At 46.2% G+C, this 15594-nt stretch overlaps 1 protein-coding gene across 3 annotated transcripts in view; it reads right to left on the bottom strand.

The window, feature by feature from the left end:
* macrod2 (mono-ADP ribosylhydrolase 2) overlaps positions 1–15594 on the bottom strand; it is a 937884-nt gene that overhangs the window by 156765 nt on the left and 765525 nt on the right. The window lies entirely within an intron of this gene.

Genomic DNA, 15594 nt, shown 5'->3' with positions numbered 1-15594 from the left:
TTAGTAGGGGTTGGAGCAGGGAGAGTGGGTTTTGTTCCCCAGTGCATCTTTAGGGCAGCACCTCCCATTCCGCCCCCCCCCAGGTACGACACCCCAGGGAACAGAAGTTAGGGGCCATTCTTTCTTTATATCAGGACTGAACTTGACTTCATGAATCCCAACGTGTAAAGGGGAGGTGATGGCCTAGTGGTATTATTGCTAGACTATTAATCCTGAAACTCAGCTAATATTCTGGGGACCCGGGTTCGAATCCCCACCATGGCAGACCGTGGAATTTGAATTCAATAAAAAAAAATCTGGAATTAAGAATCTACTGATGACCATGAAACCACTGTCGAATGTTGGAAAAACCCATCTGGGTTCACCGATGTCCTTTAGGGAAGGAAATCTGCTGTCCTTACCTGGTCTGGCCTACATGTGACTCCAGAACCACAGCAATGTGGTTGACTCTCAACTGCCCTCCAAGATCAACTAGGGTTGGTAATAAATGCTGGCTGGCCAGCCAGCGACACCCATGTCCCAGGAATGAATTAAAAAAGGTACTAGCCTAATTTTAACTTTATGCAAGTGAAAGGGTTTTGAATGAATTCAAATATTGCCTGCTGCGTCAATGGAAAGGCTGCTGGCAAGGAAGAGAGAGCGAGAGAGAGAAAAGACATATTTCATGACAACATTGTGCATAATTGATAAATGTTAACATTTTGATCTGATTTGCAACATTTATCAAATGCTTGTTTTAAAGAAAAAACTATTAAATTGTTTTTGTGAATAATTTGGCCAATTAAAGTGACGTTTGCTTACCCATTCCACCAAACAAATGTCTTATTAGGGATATATTCTATTTCATTGTCCAGTTACCCATGTATGAAGTAAAACTTGTTCACGTTGTCTTGGCTAACGTGAAGCGAATCACTTGATTGGCACAGTGGCACAGTGGTTAGCACTGCTGCCTCACAGCGCCAGAGCCCCGGGTTTGAATCCAGCCTCAGGTCACTGTCTGTGCGGAGTTTGCACGTTCTCCCCGTGTCTGTATGGGTTTCCTCCGGTTTCCTCCCACAGTCCAAAGATGTGTGGGTTAGGTTGATTGACCATGCTAAATTGACCCTTAGTGTCAGTGGGATCAGGGTAAATATGTGGGGTTATGGGGATAGGGCCTGGGTGGGGTTATGGTCGGTGCAGACTCGATGGGCCAAATGGCACTTCTTCTGCACTGTAGGATTCTATAATTCTATGAAGTCTCCTTTTAAGAACGATTAAGGCTAATTAAGACTTTAACGTTATTCTCTTATTCCTGCTTGACTGTCAAGAGTTTTCTTTGGCATTTCATGAGGAATTCACTGAAGTTTTTATAGTGGGGGCGGGTGAAATTCTTGTCCTACATCGAGTTGAATAATGCAATTGTGGATCTAACCCTTTCACACTCGCCAATGTCTGGAGGCACAGTGTGAACAAAACATCACCAGGGCAAAGCAGTCAAACAGAAACTGACCCTTTCCTGGTGGCTTTTAACATTTTTGTGTGTGGGCGGTTATTCTGGGCCTCAGGTCATTGTTGTACATCAAGATGTTTGATGTCATTGATGTGGACATGAATGGATCAAAATAATGACCTCTGAGCGAGTGCACCGTTTTCAGATGTTCCTTGCCATTAATACTGAGGCCAGAATTTTCCAATCTTTGGGCAAAATGTTGCCTCTGGTGGGAAAAGCGGAGGCTTGCCCGCCAGCAGTCTTGCCGAGTTTTCCTACTGAGGTTTCAAATACTTTGATTTGATTTGATTTATTATTGTCACATGTATTAATATACAGTGAAAAGTATTGCTCCTTGCGCGCTATACTTAAAGCATACCGTTCATAGAGAAGGAAACGAAAGAGTGCAGAGTGCAGTGTTACAGTCATAGCTAGGGTGTAGAGAAAGATCAACTTAATGCAAGGTAGGTCCATTCAAAAGTCTGACAGGAGCAGGGAAAAAGCTGTTCTTGAGTCAGTTGGTACGTGAACTCAGACTTTTGTATCTTTTTCCCGACGGAAGAAGGTGGAAGAGAGAATGTCCGGGGTGCGTGGGGTCCTTAATTATGCTGGCTGCTTTGCCGAGGCAGCAGGAAGTGTAGACAGAGTCAATGGATGGGAGGCTGGTTTGTGTGATGGATTGGGCTACATTCACAACCTTTTGTATGTTCTTGCAGTCTTGGACAGAGTAGGAGCCATACCAAGCTGTGATACAACCAGAAAGAAAACTTTCTATGGTGCATCTGTAAAAGTTGGTGAGAGTTGTAGCTGACATGCCAAATTTCCTTAATCTTCTGAGAAAGTGGTGGGCTTTCTTAACTATAATGTCGGCATGGAGGGACCAGGACAGGTTGTTGACGATCTGGACATCTAAAAACTTGAAGCACTCGACCTTTCTACTTTGTCCCCGTTGATATAGACAGGGGCATGTTCTCCTTTACGCTTGCTGAAGTCAATGACAATCTCCTTCGTTGACATTGAGGGAGAGATTATTGTCGCTGCACCAGTTCACCAGATTCTCTATCTCATTCATGTACTCTGTCTGATCATCATTTGGGATCCGACCCACTACGGTGGTGTCGTCAGCAAACTTGAAAATCAAGTACCAAAAAAAAAGGGAAGGGGAGGTCCCATGACCCCCATGCTGGCTCTGATTGAGCCTACCCTGCCAGCAACTTAAGAACAAAGAACAGCACAGCAAAGGAACTGGCTCTTGAGCCCACTCAGCCCAACACACGACGCCTTTCTAAACTAAACACCTTTTGCCTCTATGTGGTCCGTATTCCTCTATTTTTTTATTCATTCGTGGGACATGGACGTCGCTGTCTGTCGACCATTTATTGCCCATCCCTAGTTGCCCGAGGGGAGTCAACCACTTAACGTGGTTGACTCTTAACTGCTCACAAGGGATGGTCAAGAAATCTTCTCCTTGCCAACAACACCTACATTCTATCAACAAATAAGGATGAAGCTACTGTATAAAAAGTTTATGAACTTTTGAATTTATGAACCATTTTGCCTACAGTGTTGGAAATATTAAACAAACATTCCACCACTTATTTTGACATGTTTCTTGATTTTCTAAATGTATCAGATATGAAAATCAGCATTCAACTGCATATATTCTAACGTTTGGGTCGGGTTGCTTACATTTTCGGGCAGCACAGTGGCACAGTGGTTAGCATTGCTGCCTCACAGCGCCAGGGACCCGGGTTTGATTCCCGGCTTGGGTTGCTGTCTGTGTGGAGTCTACACGTTCTCCCCATGACTGCGTGGGTTTCCTCTGGGTGCTCCGGGAGTGTCTTTCCACAGTCCAAAGATGTGTGGGTTAGGTGGATTGGCCATGCTAAATTGATCCTTAGTGTCAGGGGGATTAGCAAGGTAGATATGTGGGATTACCTGGATCGGGTGGGATTGTGGTCAGTGCAGGCTCAATGGGCCAATTGGCCTCCTTCTGCACTGTAGGGATTCTATGATGTTACTTTTTAATTAAATCCCAAGTTAGCATATTTAATGAACAGAACAATCTTTATTATCAAACCCCAGGGTCGTTGGAGGAGTGTTCCAGACCCCCCGCCCCCAGCCCACTCCAGCTATTTGCACAGAAATTTTCTGTGACCTCTCCAAGTTATTTGCTGATTTAATCTGATAATTATAGCATGGTAAAGACTGAGCACAGAATTGGCCAGTTAAAGTTTAATATATTACTGCCTCGCAGAAGAATGGAGTGGTTTGTAAATTTCAAACTATTTAACTTTTGCTTCAATTAAATTTACAATATTACAACAATCTTTTGTATTACAGGGCATTTGTTTTAATGGGTGAAAACATTGACAGTCTGATTAAAAACTGGTTAATCATTTGCTCCAATAACACAATGATCCGGTTTATTATTCCAGTTTATGAGCTGGATAAGGTTTGTCGAGGCAGGTCATTGGTATGAGGCACAGAGGTGACGGAATTTTGGAAAGTTCCCACACCAGATCCTCAACATCGGGAACGGACAAAACCAGAAAATGCTGGAAATACTCGGTGGCTGTTATCAGTAACAGTGGAGAGAGAATCAGAGTTAACGGGCGAGATTCTCTGCCCTCCCAGCCGCGTGTTTCCCACCAGCGCGAGATGGCGCGTTATTATCTGGAGGAAACCGGAGCATCCAGAGGAAACCCACACAGACATGGGGAGAATGTGCAGACTCCGCACAGACAGTGACCCTTCGAGCCTGCTCCTCCATTCAGTATGACCATGGCTGACCATCCAACTCAGTAGCCTGATCCTGCCTCCCTCCCGCCGCCCGCCCCCCCCATATTATTTGATCCCCTTCGCCCCAAGAGCTATCTCTAACTCCTTCTTGAAAACTACATTCTGCACTCTCTCCTTACCTTCTCTATGAATGGTATGCTTTAGCGTAGTATGTCTAGCGTGCAAGAAAGAATACTTTTCACTGTATCCCAATACGTGTGACAATAATAAATCAAATCAAATCAAAAAACAATGCTTTGGCCTGAACTACTTTCTGTGGTAGTGAATTCCACACATTCACCACTCTCTGGGTGAAGAAATTTCTCCTCATCTCAGTCCCAAAAGGTTTACCCTGTATCCTCAGACTGTGGCCCCTGGTTTTGGACACCTCCAACTATCGGGAACATCCTTCCTACATCTAACCCGTCTATTCCTGTTGGAACTTTATAACCTTCAATGAAGTAGTGTGTCCCCCGTCCCCCAACCCCCCATTCTTCTGAGCTCCAGCGAATATCCAGCAGGATCAGTCTACTGAGTTGGATGATCAGCCATGGTCATACTGAATGGCGGACCAGGCTCGAAGGGTTTGGGTCACTGTCTGTGCGGAGTTTGCACGTTCTCCCCGTGTCTGCGTGGGTTTCCTCCGAGTGCTCCGGTTTCCTCCCACAGTCCGAAAGACGTGCCGGTTAGGTGCATTGGCCGTGCTAAATTCTCCCTCAGTGTACCCAAACAGGTGCCGGAGTGTGGCGGCTAGGGGATTTTCACAGTAATTTCATTGCAGTGTTAATGTAAGCCTACTTGTGACACTAATAAATAAGCCAAAACTTGAATAAATAAACTTAAATAAGGGTTGAGTAACCTACTCCTGCTCTTATTCTCTATGTTTCTAATATGGAACTTTTCAAGTGTCCATTCTGTACTTTAGAAGTTTTCTGAAGCCCATTCACAAACCACATTGAGGGAAACCTAAACATTTTGGATGTCTACGACACTGTTGGTGCAACCTATCCATGATATTGTTTAATTCAGGCTCTGTAGATATAGACATCATTACTCCCCAGCACAAATGGAGACTGTAGGGGTTCTACGATGTAACTATGCTTCTATGATGTAACCGGCACAGTGGCACAGTGGTTAGCACTGCTGCCTCATAGCTCATGGGACCCGGGTTCGATTCCGGCCTCAGGTTACTGTCTGTGTGGAGTTTGCATGTTCTCCCCATGTCTGCGTGGGTTTCGTCCGGGTGCTCCGATTTCCTCCCACAGTCCAAAGAGTCATAGAGGTTTACAGCATGGAAATAGGTCCTTTGGCCCAACTTGTCCATGTCACCCTTTTTTTATTAAATCCCTAAGCTAGTCCCAATTGCCCTCATTTGGTCCATACCCTTCTATACTAATCTTACCCATGTAACTGTCTAAATGCTTTTTAAAAGACAAAATTGTACCCGCCTCTACTACTCCCTCTGGCAGCTTGTTCCAGACACTCACCACCCTCTGTGTGAAAAAATTGCCCCTCTGGACACTTTTGTATCTCTCCCCTCTCACCTTAAACCTATGCCCTCTAGTTTTAGACTCCCCTACCTTTAGGAAAAGGTGTTGACTAACTAGCTGATCTATGCCCTTCATTATTTTATAGACCTCTATAAGATCACCCCTCAGCCTTCTACGCTCCAGAGAAAAAAATCCAGTCTTTCCAGCCTCTCCTTATAACTCAATCCATCAAGTCCTGGTAGCATCCTAGTAAATCTTTTCTGCACTCTTTCTAGTTTAATAATATCCTTTCTATAATAGGGTGACCAGACTGTATACAGTATTCCAAATGTGGCCTTACCAATGTCTTGTATAACTTCAACCAGACATCCCAACTCCTGTATTCAATGTTCTGACCAATGAAACCAAACATGCCGAATGCCTTCTTCACCACTCTGTCCACCTGTGACTCCACTTTCAAGGAGCAATGAACCTGTACCCCTGGATCTCTTTGTTCTTTAACTCTCCCCAACGGCCTACCATTAACTGAGTAAGTCCTGCCCTGGTTCAATCTACCAAAATGCATCACCTCGCATTTATCTAAATTAAACTCCATCTGCCATTCGTCAGCCCACTGGCCCAATTGATCAAGATCCCGTTGCAATCTGGGATAACCTTCTGCACTGTTCACTATGCCACCAATCTTGGTGTCATCTGCAAACTTACTAACCATGCCTCCTATATTCTCATCCAAATCAGTAATATAAGTGACAAATAACAGTGGACCCAGCAATAATCCCTGAGGCACACCGCTGGTCACAAGTCTCCAGTTTGAAAAACAACCCTCTACAACCACCCTCTGGCTTCTGTCTTCAAGTCAATTTTGTGAACATTTAGCTACCTCACCCTGGATCCCATGAGATTTAACCTTATGCAACAACCTACCATGCGGTACCTTGTCAAAGGCCTTGCTAAAGTCCATGCAGACAACATCAACTGCACTGCCCTTATCTACCTTCTTTGTTATCCCTTCAAAAAACTCAATCAAATTTGTGAGACTTGATTTTCCACTCACAAAGCCATGCTGACTGTCCCTAATCAGCCCTTGCGTCTCTAAATGCCTGTAGATCCTGTCTCTCAAAATACCTTCCAACAACTTACCCACCACAGATGTGAGGCTCACCGTTCTGTAATTCCCAGGCTTTTCCCTGCAGCCCTTTTTTAACAAAGGCACAACATTTGCCACCCTCCAATCTTCAGCCTCCTCACCTGTGACTATCGAGGATTCAAATATCTCTGCTGGGGGACCCGCAATTTCTCCCTAGCCTCCCACAATGTCCTGGGATACACTTCTTCAGGTCCTGGGGATTTATCTACCTTGATGCGCTTTAAACCTTCCAGCACCTCCTTCTCTGTAATATGTACACTCCTCAAGACATCGCTATTTATTTCCCCAAGTTCCCTAACATCCATGCTTTTCTCAACAGTAAATACTGATGAGAAATATTCATTTAGGATCTTACCCATCTCTTGTGGATCTGCACATGGATGACCTTGTTGATCCTTAAGAGGCCCTACTCTCTCCCTTGTTACTCTTTTGGCCCTTATGTATTTGTAGAAGCTCTATGGCCTCTCCTTTGCCTTATCTGCCAAAACAATCTTGTGTCCCCTTTTTGCCCTCTTGATTTCTCTCTCAACTCTACTTCTAAACCCACTATACTCTTCAAGGGATTCACTTGATCCCAACTGCCTATGCATGTCATGTGCTTCGCTCTTCTTCTTGACCAGGGCCTCAATATCCCGAGTCATCCAGGGTTCCCTACTTCTACCAGCCTTGCCCTTCACTCTAAGAGGAATGTGCTTACCCTGAACCCTGGTTAACACACTTTTGAAAGCGTGCCACTTACCAGACATCCCTTTACCTTCCCACAGATTCCCCCAATTAACTTTTGAAAGTTCCTGCCTGATACCATCAAAATTGGCCTTGCCCCAATTTAGAATTTTAACTTTTGGGCCAAACCTATCATTCTCCATAGCTATCTTAAAACTAATAGAATTATGATCACTGGTCCCAAAGTGATCCCTCATTAACACTTCTGTCACCTGCCCTTCCTTATTTCCCAAGTGGACGTCAAGTTTTGCCCCCTCTCTAGTCAGGCCATCCACATACTGAATGAGAAATTCCTCCTGAATACACTCAACAAATTTCTCTCCATGCAACCCTCTAATACTATGGATATGTGGGTTAGGTGCATTGGCCATGCTAAATTGCCCCTTAGTGTCCTGGGATGTGTAGGTTAGAGGGATTAGCAGGGTAAATGTGTGAGGTTACGGGAATAGGGCCTGGGGTGGGATTGTTGTCAGTGCAGTCTCGATGGGCCAAATGGCCTCCTTCGGCAGTGTAGGGTTTCTATATTTCTATGACCCAGCGTCTCCCTGTCCCTCGTGAATCACTCCTGGAAATGCCAATACTGTAGGTGATGGGGATTGTTTGTAAGCACAACCATTGTGTTCACAACCATCCACCACTCACTGCATTTTGCTGGAGACATGGGCTTGGATTCTCCAGCCTCATCCGTGGCTGGGAATCTCCAGTCCCGCTGCAGTGAATGGCGATTCGGGCTGAGCGCCAAATTCTCTGTTCTCGTCGGCAGTGGCGGCAAGGCGAACTAGATCGGAGAATTCCGGCAAACGAACCCTCTGGAGTAAACAGAGTTTGCTTGCTGAGAAATAGATGGTTGCAAGTCCCGCATGGTCTCCCACTCAAGTGATCGCGACTGTGGGCTCAGTTGGTAGCACTCTCACCTCTGAGTTACAAGTTCTGGGTTCAAGTCCCACTCCAGAACTTGAGGACAAACATCCTAAACTGAGGTTGGGCTGCACTTCCGCAGGTGCCATCTTTCAGACAAGTCTGAGATCCCGTCTTCCATCTGCGGTTGGCGTTAAAGATCCCAGGGCACATTGTTCCAAGAAAAGAACTGAAGTCATTCCCAGTGTCGTGCCCAATTTTTATCCCTCAATCAGCAGATTATCCGGTCTTTCGTATAGTGTTCTTAATGGGAGCTTGCTGTGCACAAATTGGCTCCCGTGTTTCCATCATTACAGCACCGACTCCATTCAAAAAGTACCTCATTGGTTGAAAAGTGCATTGGCTTGCCCTGAGGTCATTAAAGGTGCTATATGAATGAAAGTTGCTTTCTTCCCCCTCCTCGACTCAGTGATTGAAGGGTTAACTTTGAGTTGGCTTAAGTTCAGGAACTTTGTCGGCAGAATATTGGGAACGTGCTGGGATTACTGCCAACAAATCCTGATTTAAAGATAATTACGTCCAAACTATGTGCACAAAATCAATCCCGAGTCATGTTGAGCAGTGCAGACTCGGCAGATAGTGAGGCCACTGTTCCTCGCCAGAATGGGGAGAGGAGAATGAGCCAATCAGCGCTATTCTGAGTCACAAGATGCAGCCACCCTTAAAATCAATTCCAATCCTCACCAGGGGAGCTACGTACCCTGCGATCTTTGATTTGATTTGATTTATTATTGTAACATGTATTGGGATACAGTGAAAAGTATTGTTTCTTGCGCGCTATACAGACAAAGCATACCGTTCACAGAGAAGGAAAGGAGACAATGCAGAATGTAGTGTTACAGTCATAGCTAGGGTGCAGAGAAAGAGTAAATGTATTTATTAGTCACAAGTAAGGCTTGCATTAACACTGCAATGAAGTTACTGTCAAATTCCCCTAGTCACCACACTCCGGCGCCTGTTCGGGTCAATGCACCTAACCAGCACGTCTTTCAGACTGTTAGAGGAAACCAGAGCACCCGGAGGAAACCCACGCAGACACGGGGAGAACTTACAAACTCTACACAGACAATGACCCAAGCCGGGAATCGAACCCAGGTCCCTGGCGCTGTGAGGCAGCAGTGCTAACCACTGTGCCGTCTTAGATCAACCTAATGCGAGGTAGGTCCATTCAAACCTCTGATGGCAGCAGGGAAGAAGCTGCTCTTGAGTCGGTTGGTTCGTGACCTCAGACTTTTGAATCATTTTCCCGACGGAAGACGGTGGAAGAGAGAATGTCCGGGGTGCGTGGGGTCCTTAATTATGCTGGCTGCTTTTCTGAGGCAGCGGGGAGTGTAGGCAGAGTCAATGGATGGGAGGCTGGTTTGTGTGATGGACTGGGCTACATTCACGACACTTTTGTAGTTTCTTGCAGCCTTGGGAAGAGCAGGAGCCATTCCAAGCTGTGATACCGACCACAATTCCACCCAGGCCCTATTCCCATAACCCCACACAATTACCCTGCTAATCCCCCTGACACTAGTGTCAACTCAATGTGGCTAATCCACCTAACACGCACATCTTTGGAGTCAGTCAGTGATTCCCCATGCAAGTCAGGGGTATTAGCTAGGGTAAATACATGAGGATAAGGCCTGGGTGGGATTGTGGTCAGTACAGGCTCGATGGGCTGATTGGCCCCCTTCTGCACTTTAGGGATTCTATGATTCTACGAAGTCCCAGGGGTTATTCGCAGCCCCGAGAGAATTAGCCTGGACCTCTGGCTAGTCCAGTGATGTTACCACTGTGCCGCCATCTCAAATGGATAGTACTACCATCAAAGAGAAGCCAGTCTTATTAGCTTAGGAGCAAGAACTTGGACCCAAGAGGTTAACGACCACACCAATGAGTTAGCGGGATCGCTGGAGCAGCATGGAGAGTTAGCCGGGACCAGAACTGACAGCTGTACAGCCGAGTCAGTTCCGCCCATTTGATTCCATCCTTGCAGCACAGATCTTGTTTTTCTCAAGAGGGTCTCTTGCTGTTCTTACATTAAGAAAAGAAAAGGCTTTTGCAACAAAAGATAAATTATTTTGAAAACAGAAATTTCACAATAGGGACACAAACCAAGCAGCTGAAACCTCCGGCTAACATCAAATGTGCAGCACAAAGCACTCACTGGCAGCAACATAGCTCAGCACTGGTAATCAATGAGAATACTTTACCCAAACAAATTGATTCTCCCCCAACGTATGCTTTTTCATTTTGCTGCTTTATCTCTGCAGGTTCTCAGTGGGAATAAGAGGCTGCCACTGTGAAAGGTGAAGCACGGTCCTTTTTGGCTTTATCTCTTTACTTTCACGATACGCGATAAGTTGCCATGATGGCACAGCTTTGTTACATTCTGAAAGTGGTCACTCGAAGATTCACAACAGCAGCAATCCCTTCCCTCACTGTGAGCTGCCCACCTCATTCCGTCCACAGCTTGGATTCCAATCCTCCTTCAATTTACAGTTGTGAGATTATTATGTTTTGGACTGGATCGTTGAACTTAGGGTTGAAAATAAATGGGGCGGAGGTGGCCGGTATCGGGGAGGCGATGGCCTGGTGGGTATTATCGCTAGACTATTAATCCAGAAACTCAGCTAACGTCCTGAGGACCCGGGTTCGAATCCTGCCACACTCCAGGCACCTGTTCGGGTACACTGAGGGAGAATTTAGCATGGCCAATGCACCTAATCGGCACATCTTTTGGACTGTGGGAGGAAACTGGAGCACCCGCAGGAAACCCCCAGAGACACAGGGAGAAGGTGCAGACTCCGCACAGACAGTGACCCAAGCTGGGAATTGAACCAGTGTTCCTGGTACTGTGAGGCAGCAGTGCTAACCATCGTGCCACCCCTGAGTGGTAATGAGCACAAAATTAGACTGCATAAGTACTTTTGAGTTTAGCATTTTGTTGTACAAGGTGGGGCTTTTTTAGTAGTTATCGTCAGAAGAAATTAATTAGTTAAAAAGTTAAATTTATTTATTTGTCACAAGTAAGGCTTACTGCAATGAAGTTACTGTGAAATTCCCCTATCTAATTATGAATACCAATGCAAGCATCAGCAACATTACTGTGCAATGCGGTAAGGGTTCGATTCCCAGCTTGGGTCACTGTCTGTGCGGAGTCTGCACATTCTCCCCGTGTCTGCGTGGGTTTCCTCCGGGTGCTCCGGTTTCCTCCCACACTCCAAAGATGTGCGGATTAGGTGGATTGGCCATGCTAAATTACCCCATAGCGTAAGGGGGACTAGGAGGGTAAATACGTGGAGTGATGGGGAGAGGGCCTGGGTGGGAGTGTGGTCTGTGCAGACTTGATGGGCCGAATGGATTCCTTCTGCACTGTCGGGATTCTATATCTCTATGTTTATGTTTCAATGCAGTACACTTGCTGCTTGAGGTTACAATGGCACACCTGGTGAGGATAACCTGAAGAACAGGCTCTGGTCCCTTTTGGATTAAGGTTCTATTCACATGCTCTTTCCACTTAGAACTGATGAAACCTATCAGGTGTTACTTTACTCAGCTTGACTGAAGTTACCTGCACCTAATGCGCTGATGGATATAACCGACTGAAACCCGAACAATAAACACTGCAGAGGCTGGAAAGAAAAATACAAAGTGAATAAGAATACATTGCCGGTTACACTCAATGACATCGATGGTGGGAACAGACTTGTTAATGTTGCTGGTACGACCGCCGTGTTGAAGGATCCGCTATTGAGACCACAAAACCGAGCTCTGACATCTGAGAAGCTTCAAAAACTATACTGCGGCTGATTTTCTGAAATTGCTCTGGGGATATTGAGATGGAGGTTGAGTAGACTTGGTCAATACTCCAACATATGAAGTTAAGTTTTGAAGTTTATTTATTAGTGCCACAAGTAGGCTTACATTAACACTGCAACGAGGTGATTGTGAAAATCCCCTAGTCGCCTGTTCAGATACACTGAGGGAGAATTTAGCACAGCCAATGCACCCTAACCAGCATGTCTTTCGGACTGTGGGAGGAAAGCATCCATCCATCCATTGACTCCATCTACATTTCCCGCTGCCTCGGAAAAGCAGCCAGCATAATCAAGGACCCCACGCATCCTGGAGATTCTCTCTTCCAACTTCTTCCGTTGGGAAAAAGATACAAAGGTCTGAGGTCACATACCAACCGACTCAAGAACAGCTTCTTCTCTGCTGCCATCAGACTCTCGAATGGACCTACCTTGCATTAAGTTGATCTTTCTCTACACCCTGGCTATGACTGTAACACTACATTCTGTACTCCTTTCCTTCTCTAGGAACGGTATGCTTTGTCTGTATAGAGTGAAAGAAACAAATACTTTTCACTGTATACTAATACATGTGACAATAATAAATCAAATCCATGCATACATGGGGAGAACGTGCAAACTCCACACAGACAGTGACCCAAGCCGAGAATCGAACCCTGGTCCCTGGCGCTGTGAGGCAGCAGTGCTAACCACTGTGCCACCATGCCACCCCAGTTCTAAAGGGGCTGGACAGTTTAGATGCTGAGTAAATGTTTCCCCTGGCTGGGGAATCCACAACATGGAGGCTTGATTTTACCCGTTTCTCTGCCAGCATATTTGAAGGTGGGGATGGGAGGAGTTGGAGGGCGGGGTGGGGGGGAGACATGTAAAACGTAGTAGGTGGCCTACCCACCAACTCCAAATCTTTCTGAAATTTAATGGGGTGGTGTGGGGAGGGAGAGAGGGTCGGGTAACCCGCCTGCCCTTGGATCCATTGAGGCCCCTCAGTGGTCTGTTAATGGGCGCTTAAGGACCTCATCCTGTTGACACTGGCATTTTACCTGTAATGAGGAGAGGCCTACGCCATGTGGGAGGCACAGCAGTTTTACCCATGTGGGCTGCTTTCGGGCAAGGCGATATGTGTGGGGGAGAAATCAACCCTGGACCATTGGGCGCCAAAGCAGCCACCCACCCTCCCCACATCTACAACCCTTGTCCAGACCTCTTGATCAGACCCCCCAATCCCCCTCACCCCACCTCTCGTCGAGACTCCCAATGCCAAACTAAGCTCCTCAGCGCAGTGGGGCTGCCTGTAATCCCAGCGGTGATCACCGCACTCAGCTGGCGCTGCTGGTTTTACCAAGCTGCCAGCCAATCGGATTAATTGGCAACTCTCTATGGTGGGACTTCCTCCCGAGAAAGGGGCAGAAGTATCAGCTTCAAGCAAATAACGCTTGTAACTGCAAATGATATCCTTCATAGTGAGAGGATTTGAGTATAGGGATAGGGATGTTTTGCTGCAATTGTATAGGGCGTTGGTGAGGCCTGGAGTATTGTGTGTAGTTTTGGTGTCCTTATCTGAGGAAGGATGTCCTTGAATACAGCGAAGGTTTACCAGGCTGATTCACTGGAGTTTAGAAGAATGAGAGGGGGATCTCACAGAAACTTACAAAATCCTAACAGGATTAGACAGGCTAGATTCAGAAAGAATGTTCCTGATGGTGAGGGAGTCCAGAACTAGGGGTCATAGTTTGAGGATAAGGGGTAAACCTTTTAGAACTGAGGTGAGGAGAAATTTCTTCACCCAGAGGGTGGTGAACATGTGGAATTCACTACCACAGAAAGTAGCTGAGGACAAAAGGTTGTGTGATATCAAGAAGGAATTAGGTATAGCTCTTGGGGCAAAAGGAATCAAGGGATATGGGAGGAAGGGGGGAATCAGGATATTGAGTTTGATGATAAAACCATGATAAAAATGAATGGTACAGCAAGCTCGAAGGGCCGAATGGCCTACTCCTGCTTCTAGTTTCTATGTATGCTGCGCCCAGCATGAAATTACTGGAGTTATCATGGGCGGACTCCCCCTTGACCTTTTAGCCGGGCGGAACCCAAATGATCGTGCCACAAAAAATCCAGCCAGGGGTCACATATCTCCAATTCAGACCCATTTGAGACTGAGATTGGGATAAATTTCTTCACTCAAAGGGTTGTGAATTTAAAATTCACAGATTGGCCAAATGAGGGGAGATCTTCTAGAAACAGGGGCAGCACGGTGGCAGAGTGGTTAGCACTGCTGCCTCACAGCGCCAGGGACCCGGGTTCAATTCCGGCCTCAGATCACTGCCTGTGTGGAGTTTGCACATTCTCCCCATGTCTGCGTGGGTTTCCTCCGGGTGCTCCGGTTTCCTCACACACTCCAAAGATGTGCAGGTTAGGTTGATTGGCCATGCTAAATTGCCCCTTAGTGTCAAGGGGACTAGCTCGGGTAAATATGTGGGATTATGGGAATAGGGCCTGGGGGGGATTGTGGTTGGTGCAGACTCAATGGGCCGAATGGCCTCCTTCTGTACTGTAGGGATTCTATGATTATAAGATTATGAAGGGAATAAATAAGAGAGAAGCAGGGAAGTTGTTTCCACTGACAGGTGAAACTAGAACTCGGGGGCATGGCCTCAAAATAAGGGGGAACAGATTTTGGACTGAGTTGAGGAGGAACTTCTTCACAACAAAGCGTTATGAATCTGAGGAATTCCCTGCCCAGTGAAGCAGTTGAGGCTACCTCATTAAATGTTTTTAAGGCAAGGATAGATACATTTTTTGAACAGTAAAGGAATTAAGGGTTATGGTGAGCGGGCGGGTAAGTGGAGCTGAGTCCATGAAAAGATCAGCCATGATCTTATTGAATGGCGGGGCAGGCTCGAGGGCCAGATGGCCTACTCCTGCTCCGAGTTCTCATGTTCTTATTTTCCCTTTTCTCCAATCTCACAATTTGCCTCTGATTAAATTGGCCAAATGTGGACATCTCCAGAAACTCTCCAAAAAAAAAGCTACAAAGCGAAATGCCAGTGAGTCAACTCACATAAGGGAGAATTGAAAACCCCAGGCTGGTTGGCTGTACAAAGTAGGCGACATCTCCCTGGTCTAAATGTCAACACGAGACAGGAAGGGGTGACTTCAACCTCCATAACCGAAAACAGCGTTTTAAATTGAAAAAGGTTCGCACTCTAAGGAAGTTCCAGCAAGCAGCATAAGACTCGCAGAGAGAGAGAGAGAGAGGGAGGGAGG

This window comes from Mustelus asterias, chromosome 15 (genome assembly GCF_964213995.1).
Source record: "Mustelus asterias chromosome 15, sMusAst1.hap1.1, whole genome shotgun sequence".
Taxonomy (NCBI): domain Eukaryota; kingdom Metazoa; phylum Chordata; class Chondrichthyes; order Carcharhiniformes; family Triakidae; genus Mustelus; species Mustelus asterias.
This window is presented reverse-complemented; position numbering and strand designations above follow the sequence as displayed.